The sequence below is a fragment of the Mytilus californianus genome, unplaced genomic scaffold (assembly GCF_021869535.1).
Source record: "Mytilus californianus isolate M0D057914Y unplaced genomic scaffold, xbMytCali1.0.p SCAF_1, whole genome shotgun sequence".
Taxonomy (NCBI): Eukaryota; Metazoa; Mollusca; class Bivalvia; order Mytilida; family Mytilidae; genus Mytilus; species Mytilus californianus.
Genome location: NW_026262581.1, coordinates 54,748,833 through 54,763,292, shown reverse-complemented (window position 1 = coordinate 54,763,292; position 14,460 = coordinate 54,748,833). Strand labels below are relative to the sequence as shown.

Genomic DNA, 14,460 nt, shown 5'->3' with positions numbered 1-14,460 from the left:
TTAACCCTCTTAGTGCGGTCCGTTTTACAAAACACTGTCCAGAAACGGCACAATTTCAGTATCAAATAACATTTTAAGTCAATTGTTATAAAATCTTGTATTTTCAATGGATAATTAATGACATAATAAGATATATAGTAATCACGTTTATTTTTTTAAAAATAACGTTCCTAATATGACATCATTTAACGTCATAAGGTAAGAACGCTACGTCTTCAGTAAGTTTGGCGCTTTTCAATTAAATAACGTCAAGCACTTTGCAATGCTAAGAAGAAAAATAGAACTTTTTTTCCGGAACATAATGCAACCACAAGAAACGTATTCTGTTCACTTACGAAAGCGTTAAAAGAACTATTTGAACCCTATACAATTTATCTTTCTTATGTCATGATTTTAAGATGGGGGCATGTCGCTGTATCTTTATTTGGTCAACAGAAAAAAACATACATTTTTCCAAATTTTTAATTCGGTTCAATGATAGTTCACATCACCAATCGTAACACATCGTATATATACATCTAGTAATACAGCAAACAACACAGTAGTTAATGAATTTCACAAGTTATTTTACTCTTCGTGTTGACGTTGCTTGTGTTTGTGATAGTCCTTGAAACACTTTCCTAGACAGAGACCTTCTCTGCACTGTTGGCACCAAGTTCTAACCTTCCGTTTATGGCAGGAAACACAATTCCTCCTCTTTCTTCGAGGGATTTCAAACAGGAAATGTTCTGATGTTGCTCTACGAGCCATTTCTTCTCCATTCCTACCCAAAACTCGACTTTGAATGTTATGCTCCCCAACTAAGCCAGTCACAATTTCCTGTTGAAACTGGAGATGGGTTAACTTTTTCCCCAAAAGGAATGATCTCTTGTGGCAAATATATGCATTCACTGTAAGCAGGAATAGTATAATATATATATATAGCTAAATAATAGTTTTGAATTCTTTGGAAATATTTTACATCATTAAGTTTCGTCCAAAATCGTTTCAGTGATTACGTCATTGTGTGACTGTCGTGCAGCGACATTTGGACTTTATGAGCAATAACAATATTGTAGTTCGTACATGAAATGTATCTTAGTTGTCAATTTTTTATATCATAAAAAGCGCTCTTAAACATGTTTAAACCTGCCACATTCTTCCTGTGCCTGCTCAAATCAGGAGTCTGTAGTTCAGTGGTTGTCGTTGGTTCATGTTTTTCATATTTGTTTTTCGTAAACTGTTTTGTTATAAATTAGGCCGACAGTTTTCTCAATTGAATTATTTCATATTTTCTTGTCGGGGCCTTTTACAGCCGACCTTACGGTATGGGTTTTTCTTATTGTTGAAGGAATTAAGATTGTCTATGATTGCTTAGTACATCCACTTCATTTGAACTTTTGTGGATGGTTGTCTCTTTGGCAATCATAACACAGCTCCTTATTTTTTATATTATACAGTTACGTTATATTTTTGGCATCCTGAACTCAGCTAATTAAGATACTACTTTAATGATAAGGATAACGAATGTATAAACATTAACTGTTTAGTGTCTTTAAATATCAGCTGTATTTGTGCGAGGCTAAGAAAGAGGTGTAATGCTTAAGCGAGCTATTACTCCTGTTTCGAGCCGAGTATAAATACAGCTGATATTTAAAGACACTAAACCGTTATTGTCTTTATCCTGCAATTAATTTTGTTCATTTTTTTTCCCATCCCAATCGTTGAATTTTTTTTTGAAAGAAATCGACATGACTTAAACGTGGACCGGAATGAGGACCCTAAATTGAACTGTGACGTAAACAGTAATTTGACATAACCGTTCGCTCGCAACAGAAGCAGGAGACTATATAGTTCTAGTATACGTATATCGCTTCGTGTTGTCTGTACACCTGTATTAGAATAATGGAAAGGTCGATTGCAGGATAAAATAGCATATGCATGTTTGTTGAAATGTTTGCTAATAAGACGGACGTTGGTATTCTACCGCAATGATCATTTGAGCAGATGCAGTAGGTAGTCGTAAATTCATTGACGATTGGTTATCTGAATCACTTTGTATACGTATATATATATGAACAATAAATAATTGCCATTCGTTTTTTTCTTGTTAGATGGCACATTTTATTATTGAAAAAATAATTGTATTATAAATAACTAAAATACTAACCACAAGCAGTCAATAAAAGATTAACAAGAATCTGTTTCCACAGTTTCACTGAATGTATGTCTGGATCATAAACTGAGATAAGTTGATCTCCTAAATCTACTCCCCCATGTTTTCATTGTAAGTATGGACAACTCCCGGAGCGACTTTTTCCTTTCCCTTAGAATTTGAAGCAGTTTCCAACCTTGCAATAAAAATAACTTATCAAATCAGATTCATGATAGACTATAACTTTACTTTCATATTTCAGATTTGCCTGTATATGCTACAACAGAAAATCGTCATCATCACCATTTTTATTTTTCTTTATTTATTGTTATCATCATAAATTATCTTCGTTTTAATTTTTATACGACCGCAAAAATTAAAATTTTTTTGGTCGTATATTGGTATGACGTTGGCGTCGTCGTCGTCGTCCGGCGTCGTCCGAAGACACATTGGTTTTCGCACTCGAACTTTTGTTTAAGTGAATGGATCTCCATGAAATTTTACCATAAGGTTCTATACCACGAAAGGAAGGTTGGGATTGATTTTGGGGGTTATGGTACCAACAGTTAAGGAATTAATGGCCAAAAATAAGCATTTTTGTAACTTCCAGACAATAACTTGTGTGTAAGTATATGGATCTCTCTGACATTGTACCACAAGGTTCCATATCACAAAGGGAAGGCTGTAATTGATTTTGGGGGTAATTGCCTCAAAATTTTAGGAATTAGGGGCCAAAAAAGGCGCAAAAAACAAGCATTTTTCCAGTTTCATGACAATAACTTGTGTGTAAGTGTTTGGATATTTCTGAAATTGTACTACAAGGTTCCATATCACAAAGGGAAAGCTGGAATTGAGTTTGGGGGTAATTGCCCGAAACGTTTAGGAATTGGGGCCAAAAATAAGCATTTTTCTAGTTTCCAGACAATAACTTGTGTTCAAGTGTATGGATCTCTCTGAAATTGTACTGCAAGGTACCATATCACAAAGGGAAGGCTGGGATTGAGTTTGGGGATGATGAATCATAAGGGGGTTCAAAAAATTTGGGTTTTTTTTTTTGTTTTTTTTGTTGTTTTTTTTGTTTTTTTCCTTTTTTTTTCTTTTAAAATTTTCCATTTTAAGTTGGTTATTTCTGATTTATATTTAAAAGCAAATAATAATGATATGGTAGGAGATACACACCAAACAGGATGTGTAAATTATTATATAATAAGTATTGTGCAATAGCAAGAAATTTTCAATTGCACAGTATTGCACAATAGCAAGAAATGTTCAATTGCACAGTATTGCGCAATAGCAAGAAATGTTCAATTGCACAGTATTGCGCAATAGCAAGAAATATCCAATAGCACAATATTGCGCAATAGCAAGAAATTGTCAATTGTACAGTATTGCGCAATAGCAAGAAATATTCAATTGCACAGTATTGTGCAAAAGAAGATACTTCGTATAAATTGCTTATTTCTTGATCAATTTCAATGGGGTTTTATTCTTGAATTCTTGGGGTTCTTTAATATGCTGAATCTAACTGTGTATTAAGTTTTTGGATTTTGGGCCCCGTTTTTAAATTGGTCCACATTGAGGTCCAAAGGGTCCAAAATTTAACTTTGTTTGATTTCTTCAAAAATTGAATTATTGGGGTCCTTTGATATGCGGAATCTAACCGTGTATTTAGATTCTTAATTTTTGGTTCCGTTTTCAAATTGGTCTACATTAATGTCCAAAGGGTCCAAAATTAAACTTAGTTTGATTTTAACAAAAATTGAATTTTTAGGGTTCTTTGATATGCTGAATCTAACCATGTATTTAGATTTTTGATTATGGGCCCAGTTTTCAAGTTGGTCCAAATCGGGGTCCAAAATTAAACTTTGTTTGTTTTCAACAAAAATTGAATATATAGGGTTCTTTGATATGCTGAATCTAATCATGTATTTAGATTTTTGATTTTTGGGCCCCGTTATCAACTTTGTCCACATTGAGGTCAAAAGGGTCCAAAATTAAACTTTTGTTTGATTTCATCAAAAATTGAACTCTTGGGGTTCTTTGATATGCTGAATCTAACCATGTATAGATTTTGGATATTGGACCATAATAGGTGAATGTCCAATTTAAAATTTTTAAGTTCTTAGACCACATTCATTCTGTGTCAGAAACCTATGCTGTGTCAAATATTTAATCACAATCCAAATTCAGAGCTGTATCAAGCTTGAATGTTGTGTCCATACTTGACCCAACTGTTCAGGGTTCGACCTCTGCGGTCGTATCAAGCTGCGCCCTGCGGAGCATTTTATTTTAATTTATAACTATCATCATCAATTATCATTATTGTTATTGTTGTTGTTGTTGTTGTTTACTATTTCTTTTATTACTATTACTTTTATCATTAATATTATTCTTATTACTATTACCATTGGTATTTTCTGAACACTCTATACATCAAATTACAAAGTTATTAAAACTTCAATTATGAATTCAAAGGTTCTTAGGCAGCCTATCTAAACATAGCTTAAATGAACATAACAAACCTGCAATGATCAGACGATGTAAGAAATCGCACCTGTCGACGATCAGACCAATGAATTGCCAGTACATTTCCCTGCTTCTTAGCATTGACCGTTCCTTCAGGGGTTTTTAAGGTTTTGAAACTCAATGGCATTCCCTTTCTGCCTGCTATGACTGTTCCGGTCGAGTAAGTGCCATTACCAAGTAAGTCGTGAGTGAGTTTTGGACTGGTAAAGAGACTGTCTGTTGTTACATGATGAAATTTATTATAGTGAGGCTCTATTAACTCTGTTACAACTGAATAGCCAACTCCATGAGGATATGGCTGCTGACGGTTACGTCTTCCATAGTATAACTGTACGTGCTCAGTATATCCTGTATCAGATTCACTAAGAACCCATACCTTGGCTCCCCACTGATGAGATTTTTTCTTTGAAATGTATTGGACGATATTATGTCTACCTTTAAATCCTACTATTCGTTCATCTACACAAATATCTCTTCCTAACCTGACGGAGAAAATATTTCTAATAAAAATCACTATATTTTTCAATCGACTTTTTTTAGTATTTTGAATTACATAGTTCAATAAAGTTACATGTCGTGGTCTAATTAATTATAAACTTTAAAAAACAGCAAAGAAAAGAGGATGGTATTTTTTAAAATATACATGATTTACACGCGTATTTGACAAAAATAGATAGATATATTGCACGTGCGTGAAAAAGCGATGCGAAAAGTAACTATTTATGTTAATCTTTTGCAATCGACTTTTGTCCGGGTGTGTATGTAATATTTGCCACTGGAAATTTATAAACGTACTTTTTCATCGGATGTAAATTAGATCATATTAAAGAAACATTAATGCTGTACCTGTAATTCTTCCTAAATGCTGTGTTGCATACATCAATAACTGGTCTAACTTTGTACATTGGGTCATATTGTGGATGATCCCTTGGCAGTGCTGTCTGGTTATTATTTGCGTGTAGATTAGACAGAATGGCTAAAAATCTGTCCCTTGCCATCACAGAACGGAAGGAAGGAGTTCTTCTCAACCACAACTTGTCCTGAGTTTCCCAATACGAAGCTAATGTTGGCTTCTGAATTATTTCCATTAGCAACAAGAGTCCGAGGAAAGCTTTCATTTCTTCATTACAGACTGGACGCCACATATGAAGCCTTGATCGTGGTTTCAGATTTCCCATTGATATCCGATGTTCAGCGTATCTGTTTGTTTCTTTTACAAGAACGCCCACCACATTGTTCTCTACATTTTCTAGGTCCGTCAACATGGATAGGAATATTTCATGTGGTTTATCATCCGGCCGAATGTCTACTGGTCCAAAACGATTTCCACGAAATTCCTGCATTTCTGGCATATAAAACTCTTCAGTGTTTAATACTGGAAACCATGGACCAGGATTCAACGTTTCATTCTCTAAATCTGAATCTGTATCTGTATCAATTTCGGACATTTCGGATTCAAAATCGCTCATTGCTAAATTTTTTAGCTCTATTTTACCGTCAACTCGATTGCGACGTCTTATGACGTCATATAAGTTATGACGTAATCATGACGTTTTAAGAAAAAGAAGAATAAAAAAAAAACAAATATTCTAATAATTCTAATATTTATAATCTATGCAATAAAGGAGGGAGGGGTATAGTTTAGCACATGCTATGAAAAACAGCCGTATTTGCATACACAAAGGACATATATGTCCTTCCCGCAGTAAGCCAGGGGAGGACACATTAATGTCCTTCCCGCAGTAAGAGGGTTAAAGATGTTTGAACGTTCCAAGAACTTTGTGAGCGATGATAGCAAACCCAAAAGCTGAAAACTACTTTGAAAAGTTACACAACATGCCAACGCTATCACCAATTGTTGTGAACAAATTCTCAATAAATCACAATGGGTCCGAACGGCTTTGCATGGGTTTTCACAACAAAGAGTGTCTATTTTGTCTCACTTTCGTTTACTGGAACGCAATCGTATACTTGTATAATAAACAACATGTTAAAAATACATATCTTTAAATTATAACACAAATAAATACACAATAACTTATTTACATATGTATACTCGTACGATCAGAATAAATGTACAATGGCACGTTACTCAAATTTGCCGATCACGCTAAAATTGAAATTGGGAATCTTCATTATATAAATAGTACGATACGAATTAAAGTACTTAATTCGGGAAGTAACATGCAACTTTGGTGGAAAGTTGTCTCATTGGCAATCATACTTAATTTCCTTATTTTTGTAAAAGTGTGATGAAGGTTTTTTTTTAAAGAAATTTTAAGTTTACTTTCAATTTCCAATAAGCTTCTTTTAAGTTTTTTTCCAATAGGGATCATTCGTAATATTTCTTCCTGTAGACGTCGCTGGTGTTCCATAAGCGGTTGTCGGAAACGTTTTAATCAATTTGACGCTTGAATCGCATTACGTTGCACATGTTTACATTAGTAACCACAATCGACACTCGCTAATTTCACCAAACTAAGCTCCAAAATTGTTGTATCCCCGGCTGCAATTATTCTGAAGGGGGACCACAGATTCCCAAAAGACCATGAAATTCTTTTAAAATGGAGAAAAGGCATCAAGAGAGTTGATCCACCATTCAAAAATATCTAGGGAAACCCGGCGGAAAATATTCGACCAAGTTTGCCATAACCAGCTGATAACCATGTCATGCCAGGAGATTATATAACAACAGGATTAGGTTATTATGTATTTATATTTTTCTTATATTTAGTACAGTATTTAACCTCTTTGTTTTATTTTTTCTCGATTAAACAGCCCAATAATTTGACAGGTTATTATTTATTAAAATAGGGGGATGACACAGGGATGTATTTTATTCTTCAAATATACCCTCACACTTTGTAAGTTTTTTCCTAGTCTTCACATTTTTTCACCCTTTTACGTTTGTTTGCATTGTAAATAAGAAATAATAATTATGTTGTGCACTTAATTATAGCAAGTGAAATATATTTCCCTGACAAAACAATGCATGAAAGGAAGAGAACTACATGTATTGGGAAATATGACAATCCCTATATTGCATTCTAAAAAAAAACCATGGTACATATGAGCATAATTTTTCTATTTGTTTGTCGCAATAAAGTCTGAATTTTCTAAGGACTTTACATTAAACTTATGGCAAAAGCTGTCAGAACATTTTTTTTTTAATTCTTCAAAGTTGGAAATCAAGAGTATTTTTTTTTAGAAAAAAACATCACACACATCCCTGCATTAAACGCTTGTCCTTTATGAATGATAAGAAAAATTTCTGAACCTGCAGTTTATTAAATAACATGATGCTTTGTGTTTTCCTGTTTTAATATTTCAGAAGCCATCATGGATAACAGACTTTTTACCCAACCATGAAGTGATGAATGGGATACATCTTTATGTTTGAAATGAATTCATGGTTAAAATCCAAGTGGCTGCAAGTGCGAGGATCAATACTTCTGTCAGAACCAGATGTAAAAAAAAATTTGACAAAGGTGACAACAAATGGCAAATAGTGGAATTATGGAACAGGATTTATTTACTAGTCAAGACAGTTCCTTATATTAACACACAAACTTTTCTGAAAGGGAAATTCCAACTAGATCAGAAGAAAGTAGTTTGTGATAGAAAAGTGTTGTCCAACCGAATTCACATTAAAAGAGTCCTTGTATTGTCTAAAAGTTACACAAGGGTAAAACTTAATGCCTCTCCTCTGCTGTGGCAGGGGAATAAACAATCTGAAACATGTAATTCCACGTGGAAACTTCTAATTCAACTTGGTTCCAGAATTATCTGTGTTTGCTGTGTTCTTTCTAATTTCATAAAAATACATTGTAAATAAATTATGCATAAAAGATGAAATGGATTTACATGCAATTGATTTTATTATTTGTTCTAATGTGGTGCTGTTTCACCACTGCTTTCCCAGTTAGCACCAAAAAAAATAGAAAAATGTTGAAAAAATATTGTAGAAAAATATCAAAATCATGCACAAATGTATGGCGTTAAAAATATTTTCAAAACATTTTCATGATACTTTTAAAACATCATTAAAATGTTACTGAATTTTGACGACAATGTTTGTAAAATGTCTTATAAATGATTTGAATGTGCTTGTTAATCAAATATCCCTGAAACATTTTTAAAACATATAAAAATTCATTTCTGCAGGATAAAATGTTTTGAAAGAGTTCAAAAAATATTTTTCAACAAAATGTTTTAATAATCTTCATATTCTCAAAAAATCATTAAAAAAACATTTAAATGTTATTCGAAATATCATTATAAAAATGTTTTCTAACATAATCTTTCAAGTCTTTTTATAAAATATTCAGAAACATATAAACAATGTTTAATATCAGAGACAGATTTAGGAGTGGGGTGCCTGGGTCCCCCCTTTATGGCCCTTATGGAGCTACATTTATGGTAAATCCAGATTTTTTTATTACTCTCAAAACTTTGTCTAGTTTGGGGCCTGATGACCCCTTTTAATGCCCCCGCAACTGAAAGTTGGGGGCATATTATTTTACCCCTGTCTGTCCTTCTGTCCGTTCGTCCCATTATGGGTATATAATTATTCAGCACAACTCCTCCTACAGTTAGAATCCTAGGAAGTGTTCACTTTGCTGTCTGTTTGTACATATATTGAAGATGTGCATGTGGTTATGGTTTTCATTTTTATTGATGTTTGCCCTTTTGGGAGATAGTTGAACTTTGTCATTTTTGGGGTATAAGCGGTTAAATGTTATAGTTATTTTAAAATAACACTTTGCATCTATAGGGGCATCAATTGTGTCTCCCAGACACAATAATATCTCAAAGAAAGTCCTACATTGACTTTGTTTTAATACAGTTACTTCAGAGTGGAGTGGTGGGGTGGGGGGGGGGGGGGTCACTTTATCTAGATTCAAAATCCTGGATCCACATTTGAGAAAAAAACTGCCGTCATACTGATCTTTACCCCACATCTCCTTTTACATTTGTCTGCATGCTGTTGATGCCGGCTAAATCTATATATATTTTGTCTATTTTTGTCGGGTTAATGTCTCATTGACAAACCCCAATATTTCCTGTCTTAGATATCAATTTTATTGAATAGTCCATTTTTTGGTATTTTGCACTGAACACATATAAAAAGAAGATGTGGTATGATTGCCAATGAGACAACTCTCATCAAGAGACCAAATGACACAGAAATAATTACAACTATAGGTCACCGTACAGCCTTCAACAATGAGCAAAGCCCATACCGCATAATTTGTTTCACTTACAAAGAGGTATTAATTTTTATACGAGCGCAAAAAAATTTTTGGGATCGTATAATGGTATGATGTCGTCGTCGTCCGAAAACATTGGTTTCCGGACAATAACTTTAGTTTAAGTGAATGGATCTTTATAAAATTTTTTAAGAAGGTTTAATACCACAAAAGGAAGGTTGGGATTGATTTTGGGGATGATGGTCCCAACCGTTTAGGAAATTGGGGCCCAAAAAGGGGCCCAAAACAAGCATTTTTTTAGTTTCAGAATAATAACTTGTGTATAAGTATATCGACTGCACTAAAATTGTACCACAATGTTTAATACCACAAGTAGAAGGTTGGGATTCATTTTAGGGGTTATAGGGCCAACAGTTTTGGAATTAAGGGCCAAAAACAAGCATTTTCTAGTTTCCAGACAATAACTTGTGTGTAAGTATGGATCTCTCTGACATTGTACCACTAGGTTCCATATAACAAAGGTAAGGCTGGGATTGAGGTTTGGGTTAATAGCCCCAAACATGTAGGAATTAGGGGCCAAAAACAAGCATTTTTCTAGTTTCCAGACAATAACTTTTGTGTAAGTGTATGGATCTTTCTGAAATTGTACTACAAGGTTCCATACTACAAAGGAAAGGCTGGGATTGAGTTTTGGGGTTATTGCTCCAATGGGGGGGGGGGGGGGGTCAAAAAGTTGGGGGGGGGGAATTTTTTCACAATTTTTTTTTAAGGGATTCATATTTTTTTTTTCAAAATTTTTAAAATTTCGAATTTTTGAAAAGTTTCAAGAAGAAATCTTCAATTGCACAGTATTACGCAATAGACTTATAAGATCTTTGACCACATTTATTTTGTGTCAGAAACCTATATTATGTCAAAAATTTGATTACAATCCAAATTCAGACAATATCAAGCTTGAATATTGTGTCCAAATTTGACCCAACTGTATAGGGTTCGACCTCTGCTGTCGTATCAGGCTGCGCTCAGCAAAGCATTTTATTTCAGATTATAAATATCCTCATGCATTTCATTTGGTCCAGCATTGAACAAATTTTTTCTTAGAAGTGTTTTTTTATCTTTTGTTTGATATTGTGTAGCAACTGTCATTTTCTGTCTGAACAGCTTTTCGATGGTTTTCTTAGCTGTCTTGGTCAACAATACACAAGATAACAACAATAAGAAATGCAAAATGTTTATTTAATTTTGTCATTTCACTGTTCTTTTTTAATTTTTCTTTTGTTCCTTTTTTTTTTATTTCTCTTGACTTCTGCTGGATTCTGTAAAGAAAATGTTAACAGATTAGTCCTGTTGTATAGTGAGTAAACTAGTGGAGATAATTTAAATTTCATCAAATTACACAAGAAAATTTTATTTTAATCCAGTCTGGTTTCATAAAAATTTATATTGAAAAGCAACATCTAATCAGTGTGGCTGGATTCGGAAGATATACACGTACATCTGTGGAGTTTCAGGTGTATTATTATCATACGAGTCTGTAACGGTAGAGTTCACCAGTACTAAAATAAAACTGTACAGTACCATTTTCCCAACTGAGATTAGGACCTGTAACCTTTACTTGGTCTTACAAAAAATCAACTCTCTTAATGGTAATTGTATATTTTCACACAAATACATTTTTGTGATATAGATTGAGGCTATAAAAGGATAAATACCTTCACACAATCTGCTCCTCCAGAATGTTTTGAATCTAAGCTTATAAATTTTGGCTCTTCTAATTGATTCTACAAAAGATAAAAAAAAAGTCAAAATATTAAATAAAATACAGTCAAGAAAAAATCACATAGTACTAATCAGCTACAATGGTCACAACATTCAAAAATGAAAGAAAATTCAAACAAGAAAACTAATGGCTTGATTTTAAATTATAAAATAAGACAATAAAAAAACAAATATATATGTATATATATCAGAAATTAACCAACTATAACTACTAAATTAGTTTGAAACATTAACAATTATCTATACTTACAAAAAATATATCTGGCCAGGCCTTGAAGGGCTAGCGATTAATCACAGGCATTTGTCTCAGAAAAAAATTTCCTATAACACGTGTTATATTAAGGTATATAGGAAATTTTTTTTTGAGACAAGTGCCTGTGCGATTAATCATGAAAACTGTATAATGAATATATTGTCTTTCATGGTTACAAATATCTACCAGTAGAAAATGTCTGCAATATTTCACTATTTTATATTACTTTACTAACTAATACATTGTTGATGACGCTGAAAACAGCATACCTAATATATGCTATGTCTTGCTTTTGGACTCTGTCAAGGCAAGACAAAAAGGAAAGAAATCAATGATTCAAGTTCAAATATATTGATTGATTGTTGGAATCGTAATGTCCAGTGACAAATATTTAATGCATGTTCAAGCCAAAGTTTAATTAAACAAGCTAAGGAATGGTTTGAATTTTTTTAAAACATGTAGGTAAAGATTTTTTAAAGTACTATTACATAGATTAAATTCTGCTTGCCATGAAATATTTGAAAAACAAAATATCATGTAGATTTAATGGTATAACTAATGAAATTTTGAAAAATTCTTGTATGCTGAATGTTGGGCATGATATGTATATAAAATTATAAAACACTACTTTTTTCTTAAAAATTAATAAATTTTTCTCTCTAGCAAGACGTTCTTATTGGAGAGAAAATTTATTTAACCCATATTCAAAGGAAGATGTTTTAACAGCCCTTCAAACAACAGAGGTATAACCCTTTTTACTAGTTTAGGAACATTTTTTTCTAGAGTATAATACATGTAGTTTAGAAAACTATTTAGAATCTTATAAGATTATCTGCCAAGAACAGATAGGATTCAAAAAGGACGTAGAACTACATGTATAGGGACCACATTTCTAAGTTTAAAAAATATTTAGTTGGGTCAGTTTTCATAATTATGTTCTAATCAATTTTGCAGAATTTGAAATTATTCCATATTTAAATAATTCCTTGTTTGAACTTGAATTGCAAATAAAACTTCATTATAGATGTACATATCTTTTAAAATTTCCAAAAATGGCCCCATCATGTTATATATAAAAAGTTTGCAGAGAAGGGCCTTTATATTTTTTTTACAGTGTCTTTTTTTTTTTAAGTTGATGAAGCTGAGACATATTAAAAGATTTAAAGCTTAAAAATGTAAAATCATGTCTTGTTTAAAAGTGGTATTGGGAGGATTTAATACTTTCCTTGTGTAATTGTCCCATTTTCAAAAGTAATTAATTGTTTATATATAACTGGGACTAATAGACTATAAGTATAATAGTCCCAGTATATATAACAAGTTAAATTTAATTTTCCCTTGCCCAGTCTGCATGGTCTGTATCACATTTCATGGCCAACAGATAATATCTGTATAGAACCCCTATTTTTAATTATTATTATACAAAATCATTTAAATGTATCCTAGAAAGTTTAATTATATATTCATGACTATTTATATGTTCAGTGGGGTTTTTATTTTGCTTTTTTCTAACTTGGGGTACATGTATTTGTCACTTGGTATTTCACACTAAATATTTCATATAAAATTGCATTTCAAAAGATTATTTAGGGGACATTTCTGATTTGATTTTATGCAACTTGGTACCAACAGCAGAATAATTATTTGTTTATTTTCATTTTCTTCTGAGATAAACATAAATATTATTGTCTATTATGAACAATCTTGCTATATATTTATATTTCAACCAAATTAAATTGTAAAAAATAGTATATGTGTTCACATCAGGAGAAAATAAAAACAACAGACATGTATTGACAGATGACAGAGCTATGACAAAACAAACAAATACTCTTTATATACAATTCAGCGTTTTTCAACACATTATTTGTAAAAATACAACCATAAATGCCTCCAACAAACGTCTTTTTATATGAAAAATATAGCCCAAAAATGTTGCCTTGTTGGTGACGAAAGCTTTTTGGCAATGTACTGTAGCGGCGTTTCCGCTTGTATAATAGAAGAAATCTCAATATTTTTTAAATACATCGTTTACCTTTCTATAAGATCTATATGTCTGTCTCTTGTGACAGCTCCACGTAACGTTAGTTCTGGAACAGACCAGGTATTGTAATCATCGGATGCCATTGTTTACGTTGTAAATACAGATGCAAGCGTTTTACGTGATTGAAGCGTTCAAGTAACCACTTATGGAACCGCAGCGCCGTGAAAAGTCGTGAATGATTCCTATTTCGAAACACAGCGTCAACGTGTAGATTTAAAGTAAACAAAACTTGTGCGGAAGTTGACGTCGACAATGGGAAAGTGAAAGTACGGGAAGATATATAACGTTACGTTGCTTACTATTCTGAGCTTAATATGTACTTTCACAACAGATTGATACCATTTAAATACATGTGTTGTTGACCTTTCGGTAAATAAGGCTAAGAGGTGGTGGTTTTATGTTTACACAGGAAAGAAAAATAAACCATGCCAATTGGTCCACACTTGGTCTTTAAAATGAATTCTACGGCCTCATTAAAACACCAGAAATGGTGCTTTTCTCTATCTTTTGAAAT

At 32.7% G+C, this 14,460-nt stretch overlaps 2 long non-coding RNA genes across 2 annotated transcripts; one reads left to right on the top strand and one right to left on the bottom strand.

Moving 5' to 3' along the window:
* The first annotated feature begins 7,022 nt into the window (after positions 1–7,022).
* LOC127714222 (uncharacterized) lies at positions 7,023–8,519 on the top strand. Its single transcript, XR_007987628.1, has 2 exons — positions 7,023–7,361; positions 7,992–8,519. It is a non-coding gene; the product is annotated as an uncharacterized LOC127714222 (long non-coding RNA).
* Positions 8,520–11,155: 2,636 nt separating this feature from the next.
* On the bottom strand, positions 11,156–14,102 carry LOC127714215 (uncharacterized). Its single transcript, XR_007987627.1, has 3 exons — positions 13,938–14,102; positions 11,583–11,651; positions 11,156–11,186 (listed from the first exon to the last, which is right to left on the bottom strand). It is a non-coding gene; the product is annotated as an uncharacterized LOC127714215 (long non-coding RNA).
* Positions 14,103–14,460: the final 358 nt, after the last annotated feature.